Consider the following 25639-nt stretch of genomic DNA (forward strand, 5'->3'; position numbering starts at 1 on the left):
CCCCTATGCATTGTTTTCTATTGTCACCACTAGAGGTTCCAGAGCTACTTTGTGAATATGGGACTGTTCCCTCAATGTGATTGTAAATCTTAATTATTAATTTAATGTGTCTTGGGAACCAGTTTCCTTTATCAGAATCAGTTCAAAGAAAATCCAGTGAAAGAGGAGGGAAGAAGAGAGGATAAATAGTCTAGTTATCCCCTAAAACTAGACTATTATCCTAGATATCTAATCTATTATCCTATCTAGGATAATAGTCTAGTTTTAGGGGATAAATAAGCTAGTGATGTTTTAACTAAAAATATTGGGCTGCCTTGCCTGGGGAAGCCATCCAGAACAAGGCTGATACTTCTATAATGACTTTTTAAGGTAGCAAGGGTCATTGCTTCAGCCTTTTCCTTGTGTCTTGTGAATCAGATGAAGTTGCCAATACCCATTCCTCTGTATCAGACATTTTACTTATTCTGTAGTCTAAAAGCTGTTTGCTGTCATTATTTAGAAAGTGGTGTTATTATCATCTGATATGTATTAGAATTATTGAGAGGATGCACAGGCAGTGCCTCCTCTGCTTGATCTGCCACATCTGTTTTTCTGAAAACTGTTGAAAATCTGGAATTAAAACATTTCCTGTTCTTGAACCTACTGCTTATTATTATATATAGTCTCTTTATTTCTGAATGGTTTCTCAGCACTGTTGGATAGATATGGTGATCTACAAAGGAAAATAAATACTCAGTTTAGGATGTTATATATAGCATACCAAGCAGGGAAAAAAGAAATAAATGTATGCCTTATCTAAAATTTCAGAAGGGAATCATTCACTGAAGATGATGTGCTGTTTGTTGGAAATGAGGAAACTGTAAGTACATAAAGACACTTCTGGTTTTACTTCCTTTGGTTCTGGGCTAGCAATTATGTGGCACAGGAAGTTTGGTGCTCTGGAGGTTTTCTTAGATGCTGGAAGTGGCTTCAAGTAAACTTTTTATAGGCTCAGAACTTCTGGAATTGGATGCTCAGTGTCTCAAATAGAATAGCAGCACACTATATAAATCAGACTTCTGTGGGCACTGTATTGTCTGTCCAAAGGCTGTAAGGAAGATTTATCATGCAGTGTTTGTGGGATGCTTGGATATTGACACTCTCATTGCACTTAATAAGAGGAGGAGATACCAATATAAGAATAAGGTTTCTAGCTTAACTGATTGTTTTCTCAGTAATCAGCTGGTTTTTTCAGTAGTTACTGAGAGAAAAGCTGTCCTGCAGAATCAGTGTGGATTTCAAGAGGATCTGTTGCTGGGAAATTTTCTATTTGCTTCTTTTTATGGCAAGCATTATGATTCTTTAATTTGTCACATTGAACAGCAAATTAACAGAAAAAAGGCACTAGAGTTTCTTACCTAGACAGCAAAGATTTACAGTCCTGTTTAGCAAAGATAGAGACTGCAGCAGAGGTCTGAGAAACAAGGGAGTCGCAGATAGAGAGGAGTTGTGTCTTTCTTCAATCTGCTGGAGCAAATTTTCTCTGTCATTAGATTCCAAGACTGGGCTGACTGGGCTTCTTCACTGTAGGGTCATGTGCTGCCTGTTGGAGTCAGTAACTTAAACCCAAACACAGTCTTATAAAATCAATGTGGTAGCTCTTCTTCTTGGATGGGGTTTTGACTTTGGACTGTCCAGGATAATACTTTATTTTTAGAGTGACCAGAGGATCTGAGTCAGCCAGCAAATGAGCCAAGGTGAAATAGTCCAGGATGCAGAGACACTAAGGTATCACCAAAGAAAAAAGGTCCTTGTGTTGTAAATGATACTTTAGAACAGAGCTTTCCATCATTTGTCTCCCCTGTAAGTTAGACAGAGCATATAACCCAGAACCCAGAGGTGGAAGCAAGAGAAATTGATGTCTTCTGTGTTTACTGGCTGCTTTGGAAGGTTTTCACCTACCATTTCCACTGAGCTCACCATATTTCCACAGAGTACAGTGGGAGTAGAATTTAAAGTTGTACTCTCTGTGATGTATGCATAGTTAATGCATAATCATTCTTGCTAGCATTAACTTAATTTTTTAAAATAGACATAAGATCAACTGTGCTAGAAAATTTCTTATAAAACTAAGGAAGGCTCTGGATGATGGAACTGTTTTTTTTTTTTTTTTCCTTACAAATGAATAAGCATTTCTGGAACACTGATAATCTAGAAATTGTTAGTTCTGATTTTTTCATTTCAAGCTGTCCTAAAAAGTGGCAAGCTTGTGCCCCTACCCTTGGTGTGTGCCTTCTTTATAACATTTGAACTTGTTGGCCAATTTTAAACAAATTTGGCATGGGTGAAAGTCACAGAGGTTGGGTATTTTCCCATTTCATGAAAATGAGAGTTAGATATTGGAGAGAGCTGTTGTCACATCCTTACCCAAGGAAGACAACAAAATTAATCTTTGATTAAACATCAGGGACTCTGCATGAACTCACTCTTGAGACAGAAATCTCAACTATGATATTGGACTGTGATAGTTTTGAGGCTCAGAAAATAACCAGGTGTGGCTTGGGGAAGTTTTTTTCCCCCTCCAGTTGAAAAGAGCATCCATATACTTTGAACTAGAATAACTTCAGACATTAAAAAAAAGAGTAAATTAAAAATGCAATTAGAGCTTTGATGAGAGCACTCAGGTCTAATTTAGAACAACCTGGACTGAGCATGAAATGACTCTAAAAATAGCAGGGCACTTAAAAAACTGGAAGGGATACATGGAGAAAATACAGATTTACATAGTTAAAAGACTGAATGAGTAAAGATGGAGATTTACTGCAGCTATTTTTGTTGCCACTTCATCACCTAGAGAAGAAAGAGATGAGGACTTTACATATAGTTTGGAGCTTAAGGAATGATGTGTCATTCCTGAGTTACCATAGTATCTGGTTTCCCTGGTTACCAGTGACCATGGAAGGGACACTAGGGAAGCTGAAGGCTGGTTATATATTTATTTTTTGAGAAGAGAAAAGAGAGAGAGGGGTCAGAGAAGATTTTTGTGTGTGTGAGAACAGAATGTGAGAATAGTGCTGGAGGATAACAGTTGGGAACAGATTTTGTCTGAAATGGAATTTATAGATTTCAGTGCGAGGAGTTAAGTAGTTGAAAGAAAAAGATTGGTGGTGAGAAACAGAAATTCTTATTAAAAAATGAGGAATAGAAGAGCCCTAAGGCTGTCTGCCTGAGATACTGGAGGCTGTGTCAATACAGGTGACACGCTGTGATTTGACCAGTAGCACTGGACTGGTCCTTTCTGGGCTTGGGGCTTTCCAAACAGAGATTTACAAATCTACTTGTGCCATAGACAGCATGTTTCTTGCTAATCCAGAAGATTGGTTTGGCAATTCTTGTGGCTGAGATTGCTGAATGGTTCCCAGAATGGAAATTTAGGAAAACCTGTGTTTCCTTATGGCCTGTTGAATTACTGTCAATAGAAGAATAAATAGGCGTAGATTATAGCATGGAGGATTCTCAATGAGTGTTTGTTTGCTGGTTTCAACAATAAGAACATTGCTGATTTTCCCTTTTGCTTTCAAACTTGCCTATTTCATGTTCAGAAAACCTTTTGAAAGATGCCACACTGTAACAGACACCCAATGCAACAAACACTCCTGGGCAGCTTTGGGTTTGATCTTTAGTGGAAAGCAAAGGAAGGCTGTAATTGCTTTCATCTTTTAGACTTGTTGACACTTAATCAGAGCTCAGATTTCCAGGGAGGAATTATTCAGGCTTGGGGAGTTTTTGACACCTCTACATTAGTAAAATATTTTTTTAGAAATTTTAATATTTTTATTCCACAAGGACCTGTTCATGTCAGAGAATCTCATATAGAAAATTTCCACTAATGCAAGAGTGGCTCTGCTGCCCCAGTTCCAGTATCTGAAGCAGCTTAAATGGAAACATAATTCTGTTTTGTCCCTGTGTTTTATCCATGACACACATTTCTTTGATTTCTTCATTTCTAGGGCAATTTACATGTACTTGACTGGACCAACTTCTCTTAAATCAAAACAATACAAAGGCTTAAATATAAGAATACTAAACTTTATCATGTGTAAACTTGTTTATGGCTGAAATTGTAAATCTCCGTCTTTAATACACTCTTTTATTCTTTGCACACAGACCAGATGGTAGGAAACAGATGATTTTACTATCTGGATAATTTTAAGCATGTGATTACAATGTTGTGAGTAAATACATCATTTTGCTATGTTTCATTACTGAGCTTGTTGATGTTCCATTCAAAACTTAGTAAATAAGTTTTCTTTTTCAGAGGTTTTCTTATTTTTTTTTTCCAAGATTATTTAAAATACCAAAAGGCACGTCATTGTATGTCTTCCAAGGCAGAGATTTTTAGGGAAAAAAAGAGAAAGACAACACAGTGTGTATGAGCCTTTAAATTCATTGAGGCAAATTTGCTTGGATTTGACCCTTCAATTCAAGGTTTCAGACTATTAGTAACTATGATGTGATGACGATTTAAACATCCTGAGCATTTCAGTAGTCTACAGAATACCTTAATTCACCAGAGACCAAAGGAGAAAGCCTTTGTAGTATTGTAGTAGTATTCTGAGCTTATTCATTACTAATAAATTACCAACTACCATTAATTTAGATTAGAAATTCTGGTGACTTTAGTAGATTTAGAGTATATTAAGGTAGAAAGAGGATTTACATTTTGATTCTTCAGATTTATTTTGCTTATATTCCCTTTTATTTGCCCGCATAACTCAAAATATTTGTTTCCAAATCTGAGTTCAGATTCCAAAATTATCTAAATTTGTCTTATTTATTGTATTTTTTTTTGTTTGCATTTTTGCCTCTGTGTTTTTAAAAGAATATCTCTGTTTTGATCCCGGTTTGCATGAGTGCAATGTCAAATATTCACATGCAAATGGGATGGTTACATCTGCATGCCATCATGCATGCAGTCCCTCTTTGCATTGGCAGGTAGGCAAGAGCTAACATGCAAACACAAGTTAGCCTCAGTATTGTCACAATTCTCATTCATGTGACAGCAAAGGAGAGCTTTATAAATGGATTGGAGGAAGGTGTTTAAGGGGAGCCTTCCCAGCCTAATAGGCTTGAACAAGCATCATGGACCAATTAAGTGAAAGAATCTATTGGTCCCATGCACTGTCTCATTATTCACATAAAGCATTTTTTGTGGGCAGGAATAAATTGGATCCCTTATAGAAACTTCTTCCTCAGTAATATTTCCACTTTGACATGAGACAAATTTTCCAGACAATGCATCTCTGTGTATTCTACACTTTGGTGCCCACAGCCAGAGCTCTGTTCAGCACTTCCACCTTGGGGCTGGAGAAGTCCAAGTGCCACCTTCAAGTGGCAGAGGTGCCAAGGCCACTCCTTGGGTGAGCCCAGGCTGGTGAAGCAGCCTGGGCTGGGTCTGTAGGGGAGGGCAAAGCCTCTCCTCCCACCCCATCCCTACAGTGACACACACAATGCCCTCCTGCACTCAATAATGGGAAATGCTGGTGATCCTCCTGTGCCAGTCTCATTCTTTCCAGCCTCTCAGAGGTAGGAAGGTTTTCAGCAATGAGAGTGCCTCCCCCATCCTGACATTTAAGGTAAAAATCTCCCTTTCCTCAGGCAGAAATACTTGTGTCTGGCTTTGTTGATAGGCAATATATGAACTACATGTTGTAACCACCTTTTTTCAAAAACATATAGAAACATTTTATCATAGCTAGTCTTCCTGAAACATGAGTGTCTTGTTAAATATTATTCCTCTTATGCTGCTGAAAAATATTTTATTCAAAATATGACTTATTTAACAGCTAATATGTCTAGGTTATAATTTCCTTGGTAGAAAGCCTTTTCCCTTTATTTTTCTTTCAATGTTCAGATACAAGTGAAAAAACCCCAAAAAATCCTCCAAACCCCCAGCCATAATTGCCTAACTCCAAGACCAGCACAGCATACAATTTTGAGGAAGATCTGCCATGAAAAAAAAAGAAAAATAGAACATGTATTGGAAAGGACAGTTAAAACATTGCCAGTGTACATATTTTGCTACTTATTCATAAATAGTAATTTAATTTTCTGTTCTGTTTTGCTGACATATTCAAAAAAATCCCTGTCAAAAGGTGCTTTGTTGACCTTAACCTTACTTGCTAAATTTTACAAGCACAGTGTTAGTCGCTTCCCTTGAAAAAGATATTGTTGCCAGTAATCATTGCTAAGTGTAATCCCATCTATCCCATATGTGACAATAAAACTGGCCTTTAAAAAAAAAAAAAAAAAAAAAAAAAAAAAAAAAAAAAAAAAGTAAAGTAGAAGAGGAGAGAAGAAAAAGAAAAGACATTGATATTTTGAATCTCATCGTTTAGCAGAAGGGAACTTTTTAAACAACCCCACCCTCAAAGTCCCACCTGCAGCTTGTTAAATAAATGCCTGGTAATGACACCACCCCCAAAACCCCACGAAGATCCAGGTGCTGGCCATTTGGGCTAACGAGTTGTAAGTGAATCCCATCAAAAGGGTGGCTCAGCAGATTAAAGGTGAGGTATTTGAAGAAGCTTGGATGGTGGTAATCCTCTCCTGCTAGACCAGATTTGCCCAGAAGGTTGCTAATTGCTGTACAAAATTTCTCTAGAGATTTAGAAGGTGTTGGTAATTGGTAGAATGATATTAATTTATTTTTCTGGGTGAGATGTCTTCTGAGGCAAGAGATAAATTTTATTTAACAGGAGCAAAAATTAAGTAAGAGCTGGGAGGAACAGGTTCCTAGGAAAGTGTGATATAATAACATTTTTTATTGTTTTCCCTGCAAATAGGCAGGGAAGTTGTACTAATGATTTACTAGAAATGCTTTAATGTTTTTTGCTGTGCACAGTTATCTTGTGAAGTTTGGTTTTTGTGTCCCAGGAGGCTGCAGAAGGGGAATGTTCCTATACCATTTCACATCAATCACTAGTCCTGTACAGAAAGTTGGTCTTACAATTTTTTTAGAGATATCCTGAACGTTTATATTAAAATTAAGACTAATTTCTATTCAGTTAAAGATATGTTTTGAATACATGTTTCTGTATTCCTAAAAGATGAACTCTTTCTAAAGTAAAAATATCATTAAATGAAGGTGGCAAGTCAGCACAACCCTCTGGTAGTAGCATCTTCAGAGCTGCTTTGTTTTACCTTGTCTTTCCGGAGGAGATCAATAATGGATGGCTGACATAATTCTTTCACCACTCAGAAATGAGAAAGCCTAAATGCATTTCTTTAGGGCAGGCATGTTTTTCATCCTGAGCTGAAAAGCCTGTAATTGAGTGAGGTTTATAAGTGTGATTGCTATTGCTGTGTGTTCCAATCTGATGTGCCTCTGAAAGGTTCCACTGGCATTTACCTGACTCTTAGGAATGTTGACCTCATCTCCCAAGTTGGCCAGGATGTGAAATGTCTGTGCTGGGAGACACATATACAGAATAAATCTCAGAAGCCTTAAGGTTTAGCTTATGATTGTGTTGGTAACTTCCTCAAAGTTTACTAGTTCTACCTAATTTACACATGCTGTAAGTTTAAAAAAGCAGAGCAGAGAACAGGGGTCCATCCCCTTGGAATATTGACTTAGCTTTGTGTCTTCCTGGTAAAGTCATTGGAAAGGCTTATTAAGCTTCCTACTGATAAGAATGTAGGAAAACTGGAGGGCTTCTTTGACTGGACTGTTCTGCTGGTATTCACAGGTCTAAAAAATCAGGCGGAATGTGTGCCTCTGAAATGAGGTGTCAGTATGGACATCTAGCACAAGACTCTAAAATGCAGTTCCCATTACCTGTCAATACCAGCAGCTTTTAGGTCTCCAATCACTTATATAAAGGAAAATATACCCAAAGGAAAGGAGCAGGAGCAAAGAATTACAGGTTCAGTGTGACTCCACAGTGATGAGTGTAGCCCAGATCCCTCTCTCATGGAAGTTGTCCTTCCAGCCACTCTGAATACCTTCCCTTTCTCCAGGAAGCCCCTGTGGCACAGCTGGGCTGTGCTCTGGGCAGGATGCTGACTGTGCTCCTACCAAATGGGCACTCACAGGGCCAGGGCGTTTTCCACACCCAGGCAGACTCTGCTCTGCCGCTCTTGCCTGATGGGATTTTATTTAGCTTTATCTTTGGAAGGCTTTCTGTGGTATATTTACAATATATTCTCTAGAATGGTTCAGATATATGGAGGCATCACTATGGCTGTAAGACAGTCTTACACTGTTGAAGACTTCATCCTATCTGCTGATTTTACACATCTTTTAAATCAGATTAGCAGTCTGCTTTGCATTGTGTTCATCCCAGAAGTTTCTTGGAAAAAAACAACAGAATTCTGTAATTTAATGTATTACTGTTTTCATCTGTTATTTTGGAAGGCTGTGGGTAAGACAGATTGGTTTACAGCATATGTGAAATGCTGTTGAAATACAGAACACAGATGCACTAGGGTAAAACAGTTCTTTTCACAATTAATTAGTACTGCTGAGAGAAAGGTAAATTCAACTTTGATTAGCATTTTTGAGGGGCTGGTTGGGTTTTCTGTTGTTTGTGAAAGGAAGGAGTGATTCTGGTGGTGTCATGGGAGTCCTGGCTGATGCCACAGTGGTGGCTTCTGATGCCACAGTGGTGGCTTCTGTGGCTGAGGGAGGGACTGCCTGGTGCAAAATGATGTTGAGGGTCCTGTGGGTCCCAGCTGTCCTGCCCAGGTGTTGCTGTGGGGTCTCTGTGGAGCAGCTGGGGCTCCATGTGGGACAGGACTGGTTCCAGATGGTTCTGGAGCCACTCCAGCACAGGGCACAGCTGAGTGCCTCAGCAATACCAGTGGTGCCTCTGTGGGAATGTGTTTAGGAGAGCAGAAAATGCTGGGCAAATGCAGGAGGGAGGAGGAAAGGCAGAGAAAGAGCAGAAGGAACACCACTAAGTGCATGCCATCATTGTGTACTTCTGTGATTGAAGGTGATGTGTTCCTGTTAGTTGCACATATAGAACTTTATCTCTAGAAATAAAATAACCCTCTAAATGCTGTAAATCAGCACCACTTGTGAAATCCACAGTATGTCTTCCTTGCTGTGTGAACTCAGTTCTATTGAAAGCAGTATTCCCGTGTTTGTTTTGATACACAGTGGAAATAAAGTACTAGTTCTCTTACCCACAAATATGCTATGTGTTTGTGAATCGAGTTTCAAACTCTTTTATCAACGCTGATTGCTGCCTGGGGAAATGATTCCAATATATCAAAGCCTGAGAGAAAAGAAAGCCAAGGGTAGCTGGATATTTCAAAGCAGAGTAAAAAATGAGCATTAGAATTCATGACAAGTAAAAGCAATTTGTAGTACAGAGGTAGGCATTGTATTAAATAAATGCATTTAAAATATTGCATGTAAATGAAGTAGATATCTGAATTTAAGAAGGAAGAGCAAGTGCTATGCATCAGTGCTTAATCAGGTATTTGTAAGTAGTAAGTGACTTAATTTTAAAATAGGATTGCCTGTAATTCACTCTGAATATTTAAAATTTTTTTCTTTATCAGAATGAGTCACATTTACTTCTGTTGAGCAATTTCTATTCTTAAAGTATGTTTCTTCATTTGATCTACCTATAACACAAAATAGTATTCAGTCTAGAAACAGTGGGAAAATATTCCTAGGAGCAAGATATTTAGAGACAGAAAAAGGGGTATCATTCACTTTCTTCATTATCTTATGACAAGGACAGCCTCCTAGAAGGAGTGAGAAGTACTTTGAGTGCCAAATTGAATGACACTCACCATTTAATTTTTTTCCTCAAGCATTTATTTTCAGCTCATGAGTACATCTATTTTATGTTTTCCTGTTTTCTAATGGAGATGTGGCAATGTAATGAAAAAGGCATTTCTGAACAACCTTAGTTCTCAGTGTCAATTAGATAATTTTGAAAGCATGAGTTTGTCTTCTATAATGGTAAAACAGCTACAAATGAGGCAAAATAGTGAAAAAAAAATAACTTAAATTAGTATATTTCTTGCATAATTTTAGGATGTGAATAAACTACATTCTTGTTTTGTCTGATCTGTTTTGGATGTTTAGAAGGACAAGAGCTGAATCTGGTTCTTTTAATATGTTGCATAATAGGTGTTCATGTGCAAGGAAAATGCTTTATCTTTGAATGTGTTTCATTTAGAAGACCTTAATTGCAGATCTAAAGAGACAGTTTCCACCATCGTGTGGCTGCTATTTGGGATATGTTCACCATTTTTATTAGATTCCAGTGTTGAACTTTATTTAACTGAGAACCCTGGGGTTTACTTGGTGACACACCAAATGTGTGCGCATGCCTGTGTGTGAGATTTGAACAGGCAGCCCCTTTCTTTTTTCAAACAAAGGCCATCCATAACAGCAACATGGAGCACTGCATTCAGCCCTTGTTTCCAGGGTTCCAACCTCTGTATGCAATTGAGATAATTTTGGTATCACTCTCTAACTGACATTTCCATTTTGGTAAACTTTCTTCCAATTGCTCAAAAAGCACACCTGTCAAAACTACACATTTTGGTGGCAAAAAGGTTTTGAAGCAGAAAATATTTTGTGGTTTGGATAATTCCCCAGCTTTAAAGCTGGGCAGCACAACATGAAACATGCCAGCATTAGAATAGTTTGCCAGTTGATTGCAATTAGACTGTACAATGTGTGATTTTTTTTTTAATTAAAATTCCTTCTCACCAATTCTGAAACCTTTTATTTTAATGGTGTGAAAATACAGATGTCTTAACTGCCTTGAAAATGAGAACCAAGTAAGGCAGACTCAGGTCCTATTTCAGTCAGTATGGCAGTGATCCTGTGGACCTCAGACTCATTGTTTAATGTATAAAAATACATATAAAATCATTAGGTATTGACACAGTTTTCTTTTTACGAAATTGTGTTGGTAACTTAAACATGAAGCAGTGCTGTCAGATGAATGTGGCTGTGTGATGCTATGACTTCAGCATGTCCTGGGGAACCCATCCTGCTGCTTTAATGCTCGAGTTGTAAAGCTCACAACTTTCAGTATCTTATTCCAATCATTTTTATCCTCAGACACTCTTATAAACACAGTTCATCTGTTACCTGGACTTTATAATTTTGTCTGGTCTCAATTTATGGCATATTTGTATGACACGTGGCACTCACTTGTGAATATTCTTTTTTTCAGGTGAACAGCAAATTGACAAGTTTGTGGTGAAAGCTGCGACACTTTAAAGGACATATAATCTGCTGTGCTTTTCAAAATCCCCAAATAGGTAAGATAAAATCAAATTTGATTCTAGATGCAGTTTTGCCAGTCAGGCACCGTTATAATTTGACAGGCATGATGTGACACAATGAGATCTGAATGACATAACCTACTGTGACATATCTGATAGGCCAATGTATAAATTTAATCAACATTTCCAATAAGTTTCCTGAACTTGGCCTGTCATGTTCCCAGCCATGCCTCAGTGTTCTGTCAATCTTTAGGTCAGGTATTTGGTCTTAAACATCACAAAATGTAACAGGTTGCTTATCCATGAGAAGCTCCATAGGTGTTTCCATGTACATTTCCTGGTTATTCTGGATCTGAATAATGTTGCAACTGTATAACTATTCCAGTGTAGGCATCCGTAAATCATTGTACATATTCAGTAGAGAAGTTGCTGAATATATGGGCTCACTTAACCTACTTGCATATGATCTGCTGAACACTGATACACTGTGTTGTGGCTAGCTATGACCTAGTTGGCTTCTTTCTGAAGTTCTTAGGTGTTGAAAAAAAAGAAGAAAAGACGCAGCTCCAGGGTTTCTTTCCTATAATTTATCATGACAGTGGCTTACTCAAAGAATTAAAAGCAAGGTATCTCCTCATCTACTCCTTTGGATTTACATTCCCTCTGCCATGAGAGGATTCTCTTCTAATTCAATGAAAACCAGTTGGTGCAGTTAAACTCCCAAACCTCCTAAAGTGGCATTTAATACATAAAATTAACAGAACATAAAATACCTTTTAAAAGAATTCTTCACACCAGCCCTTCAGCCAGTTATCAGTTATGCCTTGGCCCCTTTTCTAACTACTTAAAATTAATAATTTGGAATCCAGAGTTTTTATGCTTCTGGAGTCATCTAATTCTTGTGATTTCAGTGGGAATTGGCAGACTCACAAATGTAGCTCATAACTAGAATGTATTCATCATATCTGCATTACCTTCTTACTATGTAGAAAACCATATTGCATATTGTAATATTGCATATCACAATGTATTTGCAAATATTATTTCTAAGAACTTTACCTAAAAGCCTTGTAAACAATTCAAGTTCTTTTAAACAACAAACAATGTGATTTACAGCACTTATGAAAGAATTGCTTTTGCAGCCTGGGTCAAAATTGCTCCAAGGTCTATTCCAAACTAGCCCATGTGTTTGCTAAAAGTGTTTGCTAAAAATGGACTGGGCTATGGAAACCAGAAGCAATGGTCATTTATTACTTGTTTTTTCATTTGAAATATAAATCAAAGAATCACTATAAATTAATTTATTATTCTTACATCGTCTTCTGTCAAAAAACCTTGTATATGTAAACCACTGTCAAAACTGTCACAGCAAAGTATGTCATGAATACACCAGGTTGTTCTGTAAAAAATAAAAAGAACTTATCTTTGTGTCACCAACATTGAAGGTGACTTATGCTTTCAAAAGCAGTGTCCACAGAGTCACTCTGCATTCATATTTAATTTGAAATTCTTGCCCTTTGTTATGGAATAACTTCATTGATGAAGGGCATTCAAATAACTAAAGTCCTGAAATGTGCTGGTTAAAGACAGGAATAAACTGTGCCCTGCTCCTGTTCAGTAAGAGCACTGCAACTGTTCAGCCTCACAAGGCTGACATATCTGGAATATCAAACCTCCATGCTCGTGTCTGCACAGACCAGGGACAGCAGAGGTGAGCACTGTCACCTTTATTGCAAGTAGCCAGATGGTCCTGTTATTTCAGTCTCCTGAACAGATAATAGGTCGATCAGGAAAGAAATTCTTATTGTCAGCTGAGGTGTAATAGGTTCTGGACACAGAATATAACTGTTTATATCTCGTATTGTTTTAGTTGCTATCTAAAATAATTTTCTTAGACACCCTAGATTATAGAAGCTAAGTTTAAATAAAATATTGTATGGTATTGAGTCATGGGAATACTAATAGTCTATGTTGTTCAGGGAATAAGTCTCAGGTACAAAAGTTGTGATCTGGTATTATATTTAATGTAGCTATTTGTCATTATAAAGCCTTTCTGAGGTATTTAACTTGACAAGCAAGCTATGCATTAAATTTCAGTAAATTTGCCATATAAATTTGTAGGGAAGAAGTAAAGACAGAATGCAGGTAACAACAGAGATTTGGGGATGTATGTTACTAAAGAATACAAATCTTTGTAAGTTATATTGAATGGTTGCATTCAGAAGTCCAAAAATGTTTTATTTTGAAATCTGTAGCTGTATTCATCTGTTTCAAATATCTAGCTGTGTTTTTATCAGTTTTCTTCCTATCTGTTCTCTGTTGTACTTGTGTTTTTATGGCTTAGCCCCAAGAGGATATCCAGAGGTAGTGCTATGGCAGACCTTGCTGAAACCTCTACCAGCTCACTGATGCTCACTTGTTTTAATTTCTTCTCTCTTCTTTCTTCCTCTCACCTTTCAAACCTTTGTTCAACAAACATTCCAGAGATACCTTGCTAGTTACTTTGAATTAGATGTGCTGACTACCATCAAAATGTCTTCACCAAAAAGGAGTTACAGAAATTAAATTAGGATTTAACTGGTCAAGAATGGGTCAAATTCATAGAATTATTTGGCTTGGAAGGGACCTTAAATATCATTTAGTTCCACCCCCTGCCATGGACATTGATTCTGAAAGTAGCTTCTCTAGAGCTGCCCACCTCTTGAACTGCTTCATTTCCAACTCCTCCTTTAGTCATAGAAACAGACAGTTTCACAGTGCTGTTTTAATGAATAGAAACCTCCTGAAACCACAGTTCAGGTGAAGTAATCCTACAGCAAGATGTTTAATGCATAGAGTAATGCAATACTTCAGACACTACTTGTGTTTAGGAACTACTCTGTCTGAAAGGCGACACATAAGAGACACTCACTGGCTGGAATGATGGCATAATTTCCCAGTGCAGGAGGATTTGCTGTAGTTCAGAAGAAAATCCAGTGCTATTGCCAGTGGCAAGAGACTTGAGATACTTGAGACAGAAATGTATAGCTTCACACCATTCCAAGAATTCAGCTGTGCTCATACAGCTGAATTGCACTTTGGGTATGTTCCCTCTCCTTTTTTCACCCCAGAAGGAAAATACTTGTAATATTCCATGCTTTGCATGCATTTCCTTTTCTGAGGAAAGTATTTCTTCTTTTCCCTCTCTTCTGTGGAAAATTCAGTGAATTGGCAATAGAATGAATCCTTGGTAACAGTGAGCCACTTACATGTTTTTTCCCAGATTTGCTAAGGGTTTGTCGGTGCTCTATTCTGATTATACTTAATATTTGTAGTCCTGGAGAAAAAGCTGTTATGTTAAAGGTGCTTTACACAGCTAGAAAATTTCTTTCCTTGGAAGTACTTTGGCTGCTCAGCAGAGTTTATGCAATTGTTGCAATCCTCATCTTCAAGTGTCTGCATCTATATTGTGCTTGCTATACTACCCTGGTACAGCTGTGAAAGGAGATACCTCTTTTCCCCCATCAAGCCTCAATATAAACAAGATCTAAGTTACCAATGTGATAATTAACTATACATTACAATTTATTAAATATTCTTAATTCTGATGGGGGAACAAATGAAATTCATCATTAGCAATTGAGTTTTAGAGTGAGTGTGTGGGGGTGCATGGGAATATATGTGCTAGAAGAAATTTATGCAGATTAAATCCATTAGCAATTTTTTGCACACCTCATTAGGCAAAATATAAAATCCTACTTAGCTCTTCTACTGCTCTCATTAGACAATTTAAACTGTACTGTTCCATACCATGGAAAGGATAAACCAATCCCTGGTATAGTGTCCCACAAGTGAATTTTCAATTCACAGCTGTCATACCAGCTCCTTGAGCTCATCAAGTTGCCTCAGTGTACTGTGGCATTGCTCAGTCTGCTGAGAGAGCCTGGCACCCCTAGGGAGGCTCTCTGGAAAACAAGTGGTTTTTTACTTCTTCTCACAGCACCATCCAGGCTCTCTGGAACTGTAAGTGGCTTAAAACTTGTGTGCAGTTCTATGTTGTGTGTTGAAAATGCTTCCCAGTAATAATTGTGGAAAAAGTTGCTTTGTCGCTCCCCTTGTCGCAAAATACAGAATTATCAAAAAATTGAAGTTTTCTTTCTCAGGATGTCACTCTTGATAGACTTTTTAATGGAATAATTTATTGGGTTGAGGTTGGGATACCTGATACTGGCTACAACTGTGGCAGAGGCTGTGGGTTAACCATAACTTGAAGTCAGTTTAAGTCAATTCCACTGCTTTGGGAAGTGTTCCCAACCTGCCCTGACCCACAGCTCATTCCTGTCCTCCTTCATGTGCTTCTGCTGGCACAGAAATGGACAAGAAAGGGGGACAAATTGGCTTACAATTATCCTGGCAAAATAAGACTGAATTGATTTTGATACAGCTAGGTTTGCTAGGCTGGGTCACCATCTAACCTTGCAAATACTCCATCACAAAAGAAGGAAAGAAAGTACAGGCTGAGACTGGAGAGAGGGAGGACACAAAAGTGCTTCATTTAACTGCACTTGTCTTCTAGCAGTTAATGTGTCCATGATACTGTGGCAATAACATAGCCAGTAGTTCAAAGGAAGGTCTATAATGGAAATTTGAACAGAAGTAGGTGGAAAACTTTAAAGGGAGTTTGATAGGAAGATTTTTGTCATTAGTTTTGTAGGGAAAGGGGAAGAAGTAGGGTTTCCTCTTGTTAATTCATTTACAAACAGCAAGAGGCATGAAAGCAAGTACAAGCTAATATTATAACAGTCTATTCTGAGTGAAAGTCTAAAAAGTATGGAAAGACTGTCTTTAATCCCTTCTCTTTCTGTTATTTGACCACTCTTTCTGATTTTGAGACTGAAAAGTGCTGAATACTTTTCATTCCATGGCCAAACCATCTTGTGCAATGCAAGCTTGCTCAGTTTAAAAGCATAGGGCTTGCTTAACTAGAAGATAGCAGAATGAGAGGAAAAATTCTCTGCTGAGTACTCAAGGTTGTGGTCCAATTAACTTTTATTTATGAGTGAAAATGCAGTAGAGTCAGAAAACAGTAACAAAGGCACTTACTTCCTCTCCATGTACAGTATTAGAGCAGTATTTAACTTTCAAACTAGGTTAACAGTATTTTTAGCTTCTGTCCTCTCCTTACTTCTTGCAGATGCTGGAGCAGGTAGAATTTCCATTTTTACCTCACACTGGAGGCAGCAGTGTATAAGAGAACAGCTGAATTCTTGCAGCGCCACATGTAGAGTTCTTTGCTGCTTTTGATCATTTGTCATTTTGATCATTATACTTTGAGCAAAGTAGTTAATTGATCTTTTCTCATTGCCTTCTTCGTGTCCTGCCTGCTATCAGCTTTGGTCATTTCCTTTATATTCAAAAATTCACAGGAAATAGTCCTGCAGGTCTTACACAAGTGGGTGTGCCTGTCATTGAAAGGAATGTTCCTGGCACCTTGCTCACTTGTCAGGAATGCTTTGGAGCCTCACCAGGGTGTAGCTTGTACCTCATTATGCTTTCTATAGCCAGTAGGTGCGTCTCACATGCTGAGAAGAAGGGCCAGAAGAAGGAATTGGCAGACAGGAAGATTTTGAACAAAGGCTCCTGAAGCCTCTATCCTCTGTTCAGTCCCACAAAAGCAGATCCCATGTGGGATGTATGAAAGTGGCCAAGTAGAGTTTTGTGCTCTTATTGGCTTTGTGTGGATCTATGAGGGTTACGGTTCTCAGGTATCCTAGTGAAACTGGGACAGTCTGGACAAAGTGAAAGCAATTCCAGTAATTTTATGAGTACAGCTTGTACTGTCCCCATCCCACATGAGGGAATGGGGCTGCTAGCTGGGTCTGACAGTGTGGGTCACTGGCACCTTGACTGGAAAAGATATGGGCCCTCTGAAGAGATCTAAAGGATGGAGTTTAAACGTCTAAACAGACAATCTAATTTTCTTGGTTTTCTTCTGTGTCATCTGGCAATCCAAACAGGTTTAGAATCTCCTGCAGCTGTTGCAGGCTCTCTAGGCTCCCTGGCCTTACCAAAGGAAGGGAATTCTGTCAGATGATGGCATATGAGCATTGCTGTGGGGCAGCTCATGGCACAGAACAGGTCCTCCATTGCATTTGAATCTGGGGATGGAGAAGGAGAGAGGAGGAGGAAGTAATCTCACTTTGTGTAAGGATTGCCTTTTCTCCCACACCATAACCCATTCAAAATCCCTCTGTTAAACCATGAATACATTGTATGCTAAGCAAATAATTTCTCCTATTATATTTTACATGTAGTTCTTCAAATTCAAAGGTCACCAGCCAGACATGTAAAATGACTTCATGAACGACTTCAGCTCGTTAATCATGCCTCACTGTTGCAGTGCCTCTCCTCTGTTCATTAGAATAACATTTCTTTGCACTTTATGGCAAACCATCATTATAATACAGAACAAGGACAACAGAGTGTGAAAGACTTTTTTTTTAATGAGACTTCATAGCTGCTCATGGTGGGACTCCTCATCCTGTTTGCTCTTGAAAGAGCTGTCTGACAAAGGTTCAGGATTTTACCTGATGAAGAGAGCCAGAAAGAGTTTCACAGGGAAAACTGTCAATGAGCTTACAGAAAACTGCATAAACTTGACTGCCCTGTCAGCTGAGCTGTCAGTCTTCAAACAAATGCAGAGAAAAAATCTTTAATTGTACTCACCACACACAAGACATTTTATGCTGTATCATTGTCATTTGCAGCTGTTCTTAACTCACTGAGAAAAAGCATCAGCTCAGGATCTCCAGGATCTTGAGTGGACTCTGGAGTTGATAAGGAGAAACTCTGTACCTTAATAATTACCAATCATTGAGGAAAATAAACTATTAATCAGAACTTCTAATGCTCAGTTGCATCATCAATACTCCTGCTGTTATTTTAATATTATTTTCGTCCTTACCTTGGATATACCAAAGAAATGGAATCACTACAATAGTGCTGGACTCAGACAGCTAATTTAAATCTCTCTTAATAAATATTTTAAGGGATGTTAATATTATTTTAGAATCTTTCTTCTTTAGCTGGAATAATGAAATTGCAAAAATGGCTTATAAAGTTTTGTGGCTGTTCATTTTTAATTAAAATGTTCTTCCCTGTTTTCCCTCAGGAGTGGAGCGACCTTAAGCACTAGAAAAGGATACCAAGGTTCCTCAGTAAAAATACCAGTCTGACTATTGCCCACATTCATTTCCTGTCTGAGGCCAGTCCAGGTGCTCCCAACAAAAAATAAATACTCGCAAATCCAGGCTCTAATCTTGTCCTCATGACAAATTTTCAACTTCCTTTGATGTCAAATGCAGTTTTAATTCATATGGGAGGCAGCATCATAACAGTTCTGCAATATGCAGATAGAGGAGTAATAATGAGATATACTGATTTTATTGCCAGCCTCAAGAGATAAAATTGAACTTTACAATCAATGGATTTGTGAGATGTTTAAAACTGATTGTTGTTCTTCCCCTTCTTCCCCCTGCCATCTGTTTGTTCCTTATTGCCCATCTCCATTGTTTTTGATATACTATAGAAGTTGTTTTTGCAATATACCTTTCATCTCCTATATATTGATTAATTTCTACATGTAATTTCCTAATACTTTTTTCTTCATCCCTGAGTCTGTTTTATACCTGTTAACTCAGTATGTGCCCCTTGTTACTAGATCCTGAAGCAGGTTTCACTCTAGGCTTCAACAGCTTTCTCCTCAGCTTTGCTCCTATTTTGTGCCTGCAACTCCCTTGAAATTCTGCATGTCCATCTTTTTATTCCTCATTGGCCAAGGTCTCTTTCACATGGCTACTGCCTGGTCCAAAGGTAAAAAAACTAGTTGTTTCAAGTCTGGAGTGAGGAAGAAGCAGTGTTCTTTGTTCCTCCAAATATTTCTGTCATCACTGGGTGAGGCAATAGAGTTTTATTGAAATAAAACAAGCTGTTTAAAGTATGGTCACTAAAATGTTCATGCGCTCCTTTCTTCAGCTACTCTCTTCTCCGAATCATCAAGCTCCTTTTTGCTGCATCTCTTAGGCTATTTTCCATCTTTCTCTCTGATAGGCCAAGAAAAGGCTCTTTTTTTTCTTGTAATCTCTAGTCCTCTTTCCCTTGTGTTGCTCTGATCTGCTTTGTCAAGTGATCAAAGTCCCTGTACAGGTGAGCTGTTGCTTAGTTACCACCTGCTTGGAATTCACTCTTGAAAAATTGCTTTGTCTTGAGAAGTAGCCATACCTTTGTTCCTTGGTGCTCCATTTAAATGGATGATCAAAGTTTATCAGCCTGCTCTATTAGCTCTGTGTTCTGTGCAAAACTTTTTCTTGTCACTTCTATGGATTTTAGGTCAATCTGGAGAAAAGAGATGGAAGAGAAGGCAAGAATGCTCTGCAGTTTAGAGGGAGTGTTTGCCAGAAGGCAATCTTGCAGGGAAACAAAGTACATTGTCTCCAGCACCAAACAGTCTGAACACAGCCAAATAAATCCAAAACACAGTGAAGATATTTTAGTGTTGGGTGGCTGCTGACTGTCTAAGGGGAGAGGTGAAGAGTAATGACTGTCACTGCATGGGAAGTTTAGGAGCCTGGGGAGGTGACTGAGATGATCCTGGAGAAGGATTTAGCAAGTGCTGCATATTTCTCTCTCAATTAAACCAGCAAGAAGCAAATACTCACTGTACTATTGCTCAAGTCCAGAGCTGTAGTTTCACTATTTAGGAAATATAAGTACTGGTTTGTGTGACTGATGAATTTTTCTGATATCTGAATATAGAATATATGCTTTTCTTGCACTTTTTTGTAGAACAGAGCTATAGCTTGTGAGCTAGAGCAATTTTCCCAAGTGGCATTTAAATATTAACTTCAGCTAGCACCCTTCATAATACCGAGTAAGTTCTCCTAATGCTTTTTTTGTGTTCACTAAGGCTGTTTTTATGTTAGTTACATCTATGTCAAGTTCCTATAATCACAGCACTTACTGTATTAACTGCTGTATCAACTTATTCATAGAAATATGGAAACATATACTAGTAAAATTGTAGAGAAGTTAAGGTTGAAAGGGGCCTTGAGAGATTCAACCTCCCCTGCTCAAAGCAGGTATTTGGGGATGTGTCCAGTGGAGCTTTGAATAGATCCAATAAAGAGGAATGCACATAAAATCTGGACAATTAATTTCAGTTTTTATGTTCATAGTTAAAAAAAAAAGTGCAATTTTCAGTTCATGTCTCTTCTTTCCCTGTGCACTGGCTCAATCTCCTTTTCTTCCCATCAGTAATTTACACATGCTGCTAAAATTTGAATAAATGCAAACATATGCAAATCAAGGGGATGATTCTGAGGGTCAGTAAAACGTACTGTGGGTATAGTATTATCCAGTTTCTACGTGAAAGAAGTTGCAGGGAAATGAAAGCAGAAACATAGAAAAAAACAGTTAAATCTGAGATTTGACCAATCTCGGTGCACTTGGTTCTGGTCCAGCTGAGTGAGATTCTTTCTTTGCTGTCTAGAAAACTTTTTTTGGGAAAAGAAGTTTGTAGAGGTTTCACTGCAGTGTTAGCTTAGTGCATAGCTTCTGTTGTTTAATATCTAGTACTGTTTACTTTTTTTTACAATGTTAAATTTTGCTAACAATGAGGTAGTATTAAGTATTTTTGTTAATTCTTTTGCACAGGTACAGTGTCAGCATAAAAGCAGCTACTGGGGAGATCAAAGCTGGAAAGGATCAAACATTGGGAACATAGTTTTTTTTTTATATCTGACAATTTGTCAAAAATTACTAGTGTCTGTGTTGTATAAAGGCATTGCAGATTTTTGGAGAAAAACAGTTTTGAAGAAGTATTAAAAGAGATTCAAGTTAGAAGCAAGATTATTGATTTGATATGCAAGATGGCTTGGATACAGGGTAGAAAGCAGGTGGGAAAATGAATAAAAATGAGAGTAGTTTATGTAACCTAAGTATGTAGAAATGCAGATAAAGGGCCTGATCCTGGGTCAAGGACCAAGTGGTGGTGGTACTACTGATTTAAAAAGCACACTGAAGAATCAGGTCCTCTTCTGTTTAAAATAGCAGGGAAAGCTTTATTTTCCTCTGTAGTGCTGCTTTTCTTTCTATCTCATACAGGGGCTCTCAGAACAAGTGTCAAGGCAAGCTTTCACATTGAGTGTTTCTATATAAAATTTAGTTTTTATGAAGCAGATAGATTCTATTTGTAGTCCATATCTCATAATATGGGATAATTTTTGTTAATTGCTAGGCTGTGAATGCTCTGATTAACCAACCCAAATACTTCCATTTTTAACTTATGACAATAATAAAAAGAAAGATACTTTTTGACTCCTGTTATTTTTGTTGCTAATAGCTGAGAGCCTTGCAGAGTTTAAAAATAACAAACTTTAAACAGCTTTTCTCTGAAGAAGCTCTAAGGCATGCAATTTGTTTGCCAGATGATGTTTGCTAGATTTAAGAACAACAACAAAGCTTCCAAGCCTGAAGTTAATTACATATTAGTAAACATTTTTATAATCTGTTACCGTCGTATTTTTGTGATATGTCACTGTATATGCTAAGACTGTGGATATAACTAAGGAAAACCTTTCCAACTTCTGGCAGAAAGTGTAACTTCTCTTTTTCTGAATTTGCAATGTGCCAAAGGGACAGGGCCTTAACCATTAAGGCAAGCAGATTTCTGACTGCCTGGGCCTGGAGACAGGTATGCCCTACCTGGGGATAAAATCCATCTTTTGTGAAGTATGTGTGTGACTGAGGAGCTTCCTGGGGAGGATTTCCTGCTGTTCAGGAGAGGGTGCTCTTGCACTGGCATCCTGCCCACTGTATAGTCCCATTTTGTGTTCCATTCTGCCAACTCCAGTTGGCTGCACATCTACTACAGCTACATAATTTTCCAATTTTCCCTGGTCACAGGGTTTTGTAAATGGAGACAAAGTAGTGAAGTGCTCAAACAGCAATAGAATGGGATTTTATTAAGTTTAGTATGCATGTGCTTGCTTTTCTTTTCTGGAAGTTAAAGACTGTTTATCATTCACTTCCCCCCAGTTTTCTCCCTGACTTGAAAGCATATATGGGCAAGATCTGTGTGTATTTAAGTGTATGTAACCTCACACTGTCAGCCTCTCAGAAAAGAAGAAATTAAACAGAACAAAATCTCTGATGATTAACTGTCACTATCTTCAGTGACTGACTTCTGATGACAAAGGCTGAAGCAGTTTGGTTTGCTGTGTTTTGCTTCCACTTTCTACAAGGTAATTGCCTCCCCCATGAAGGTAGCTGAGCTCCAAGACCTAATTTCCTTCAGTTTCCTACCAGATTCTGAAAAACCTGGTCTTCAAAAATTATCATTGGGAACCAGGTTCCAAGACTTACAGATGCACTGGTTTACAGATACAAAGGTAGTTCTTGTGCTCAAATACTGGGTGACAGTGCAAAATTATTCACAGGGAGCTACTGTGGTTTCATATCAGAGCTACAGAAGCTCAGGAGGGATGTCTTCCAACATCCAGCTTGTCCATACACAAGGTAAATGCATGAGAAAATGTGGTGGATTGTATTCAGTCAGTAATTATGATGAGATTTTTTTTAATTACAAATTTTGTGGGTCATTAAATGCTTTGTCTGCTTCATATTAAGTGCTGACATACACATTACTATCTTCAGTATGTCTTCAGCAAAATGGGTTTTATTAGCTCTTTAAATATTGTTAACAATTTTCAGCAGAAGAATTAAGAATACATCTCATCCAATGTAGAACTAAAAGCAATTTTGTTGACAGTTAATTCTTGCATCAGGTTGTCCACCTATGATATTTTGGAAACATAAAACCTAATAACAGCTTCAAAGCAAAAAATGTTTGTTTGGACTTTGTTTTAGTCTAAATACTATAAGAATTATTTCACAAAACTTGACAGTCCAATATGCCAAGTTACAGAAAAACAGATAATGCCACAAATAATGCATATTTTGTATTATACATGGGACCTGTAGTTCTGTGTATGGGATTCTGCATAGAAATCTCATGTTTATGTGAACCCCAGGGATGCATGCACACATCAGATGGGCTGTTTCCTTCCCAGAAATAGTGCACAGACTCATGACTGGTGTCTTACAAACCCAGGACTGAATATTGTACATTAAACTATACTTATAACAGTGATTTGCAGAGGCAGAGTCATAAATGCAGATCCTGAGTTTCCGAGCTAAGTTACAAGATCTACACAAACCAGGGATGAGAACGTCTCTTGAAGGAGTTATTGACTTGATGCTGAATCTATGGTTGTTCAGGTCTTGGCACAAGTTAGAGGAGTCTGTCAAGCTGAGAATTGATAAAGCAGAGAAAAATGCTTTTATGCCTTACCAGTGATCTCCCTTCCTTGGCTGCCTCTGCAGTTCGTGGGGGTGTGAGCTTGTCCATTTGTACACCAATGAAAAGATTCTCTGCCCCCAGGGAGTGGGAGAAATCCATAAGAGTTGTATTTTGGCTCTTCACACTGCTCAAGGGCAGATTTTCAAATACAAAAGAATGTTGCTTACTTTTATTAGGACTAGTAAATACATGTCTGGATTGTAATTTTGTTTTATCCACAGAAGTGTTGAAATTCTGACATAAGCCCAAGAAAAGGGTTCTAATGCTTTTCCATTCTGACAACTCTCGACAGGTTATACTGGGGCAGTGAACATGACTATACAGATTTATAATCCGATTTCTAGAAAGCCTATGAATAGGGAAAATTGAAGTGCTGATATGACCTGTTTCAATGTATTGAGTCTGATGTATCTCTGGTTTTGTATTTTTTCTGAAGAAGTCTCATCAGGATGATTTTTTGGTGCCTATGCTCTCCACACAAAAAGACAGTTATCAAGCACAAATAATTATCTGGAACCTGTTATAATACTGACTCCCAATTTTAAAACGATGTGTATTCATGAACAATGAATATACTTGCTCTGTTGAACCAAGAGAAAGAACAGGAGAAACCGTGCAAATAATAATAAAAAAAATTATATAAATCAACTTCTGTTCCATCATCAAGTTTTCCATCCTTAGTGTGGAGGAGATTGCAGAGACAGGAGAGTTCAGTTTCCAGGCTGACTGTCCTCTTGGTGACTGATTGTATGGATCCCAATTAATGTCAGTTCTGAACGTGACTTTTAAAATGTGAATTCTTTTCCACCCAAAGCTGCATATAATATCATATTCTTTCATGTAGGTCATCTAAACAGCTGTTGAATTGTTGAAGCTTCCAGCCACTGCTGATCTGAGTCAGGTCTGAACTGATGACCTGCTGATGAAAAACTAGAGTCAGATTTCAGTCCCCTGAGTCATTTAGACTGCCTGCAAATGCATAATTAACATTTAAGATGCAAGTCCTTTCTTAGTAGCAAGAGATGAAGGATGAAGGTGGCCAGTGTTTAATAATCTAGACTGTCCTGACATAACACTGTAAAGAAAATGTCCGTACAGCTGGAAAGTGCAAGTTTTGATGTTAGAAAGGAAAAACATTGAGCTACAAGTCAATCACTATTTCACTGAAATAAATTTCAACACTTCATTTTTGCTGTTTGTTAAAGGATTAGAAGAGAGATCCATGGGGTAGTTAGGACACTCATCTAAGGTATTGGAAATGTATTCAATTCACTTAAACAAGATCCCCCATATCTTTGGAAAGGTCTTTCAAACACATTCTGTGTAAGAGACTAGGAGACACTATTCTCCTACATAGGTGTCTATTTTCAAAAGATTCTGAGTTCATTCTTGTGTGGAATGGTGTTTTTGGTTCTAATTCAGAGTATTTTTGCAGGAGGACAACTAATCTTATGCTGTTTATGAGGAAAGATGTACTGTAGGGAGTTTGCCAATGCCCTTACAAATAGTGTCCACTTCATCAAGCATAGTTCACTTTCAAATTTGCAGTGATGGAATTTCTGTAGCATCTTTTGGGAGACTTTCTGATAGACTAACAGATTTCAGTGTCACTGAGTTTTTGCTGATAATATTAAGAGAAGGTATAGATACTCTGTTTATCCTATGACTCCCAATTATATATACCCAACTTTATGCCCTATTTTTTTGGATGTGTTTACACACTTCTGCACCTGCAGATTTTCATCACAAATCACCAACAGTAATGGCCATCAACAGAGACAAAGGATAAAGCAAGTTATAATTCAATTTTACACAGAAAGAAATGTATAGAAATGTGTAAGGATAAAGGAAAGGCTGTGAAAGACTTGCTGTTTATACTGCTCAAACCTCTCCAAATACAAAAAGGACTGTCTGCTTTGTCAGCTTCTTTTAGATAGAATTTTTCAGGTTGAGTTTGTAATCAAACTGGAAAGATCCTTCAGCAGGAATATGATGGCAAAT

The 25639-nt window shown here is 37.9% G+C and overlaps 1 long non-coding RNA gene across 1 annotated transcript in view; it reads left to right on the top strand.

Moving 5' to 3' along the window:
* The first annotated feature begins 11189 nt into the window (after positions 1–11189).
* The window catches only part of LOC128793804 (uncharacterized), a 103504-nt gene continuing 89054 nt past the window's right edge, over positions 11190–25639 (top strand). The window contains exon 1 of the long non-coding RNA XR_008432888.1: positions 11190–11277. This is a non-coding gene — a long non-coding RNA (uncharacterized LOC128793804). The remainder of the gene's footprint in view (positions 11278–25639) is intronic.

Source organism: Vidua chalybeata, chromosome 11 (genome assembly GCF_026979565.1).
Source record: "Vidua chalybeata isolate OUT-0048 chromosome 11, bVidCha1 merged haplotype, whole genome shotgun sequence".
Taxonomy (NCBI): domain Eukaryota; kingdom Metazoa; phylum Chordata; class Aves; order Passeriformes; family Viduidae; genus Vidua; species Vidua chalybeata.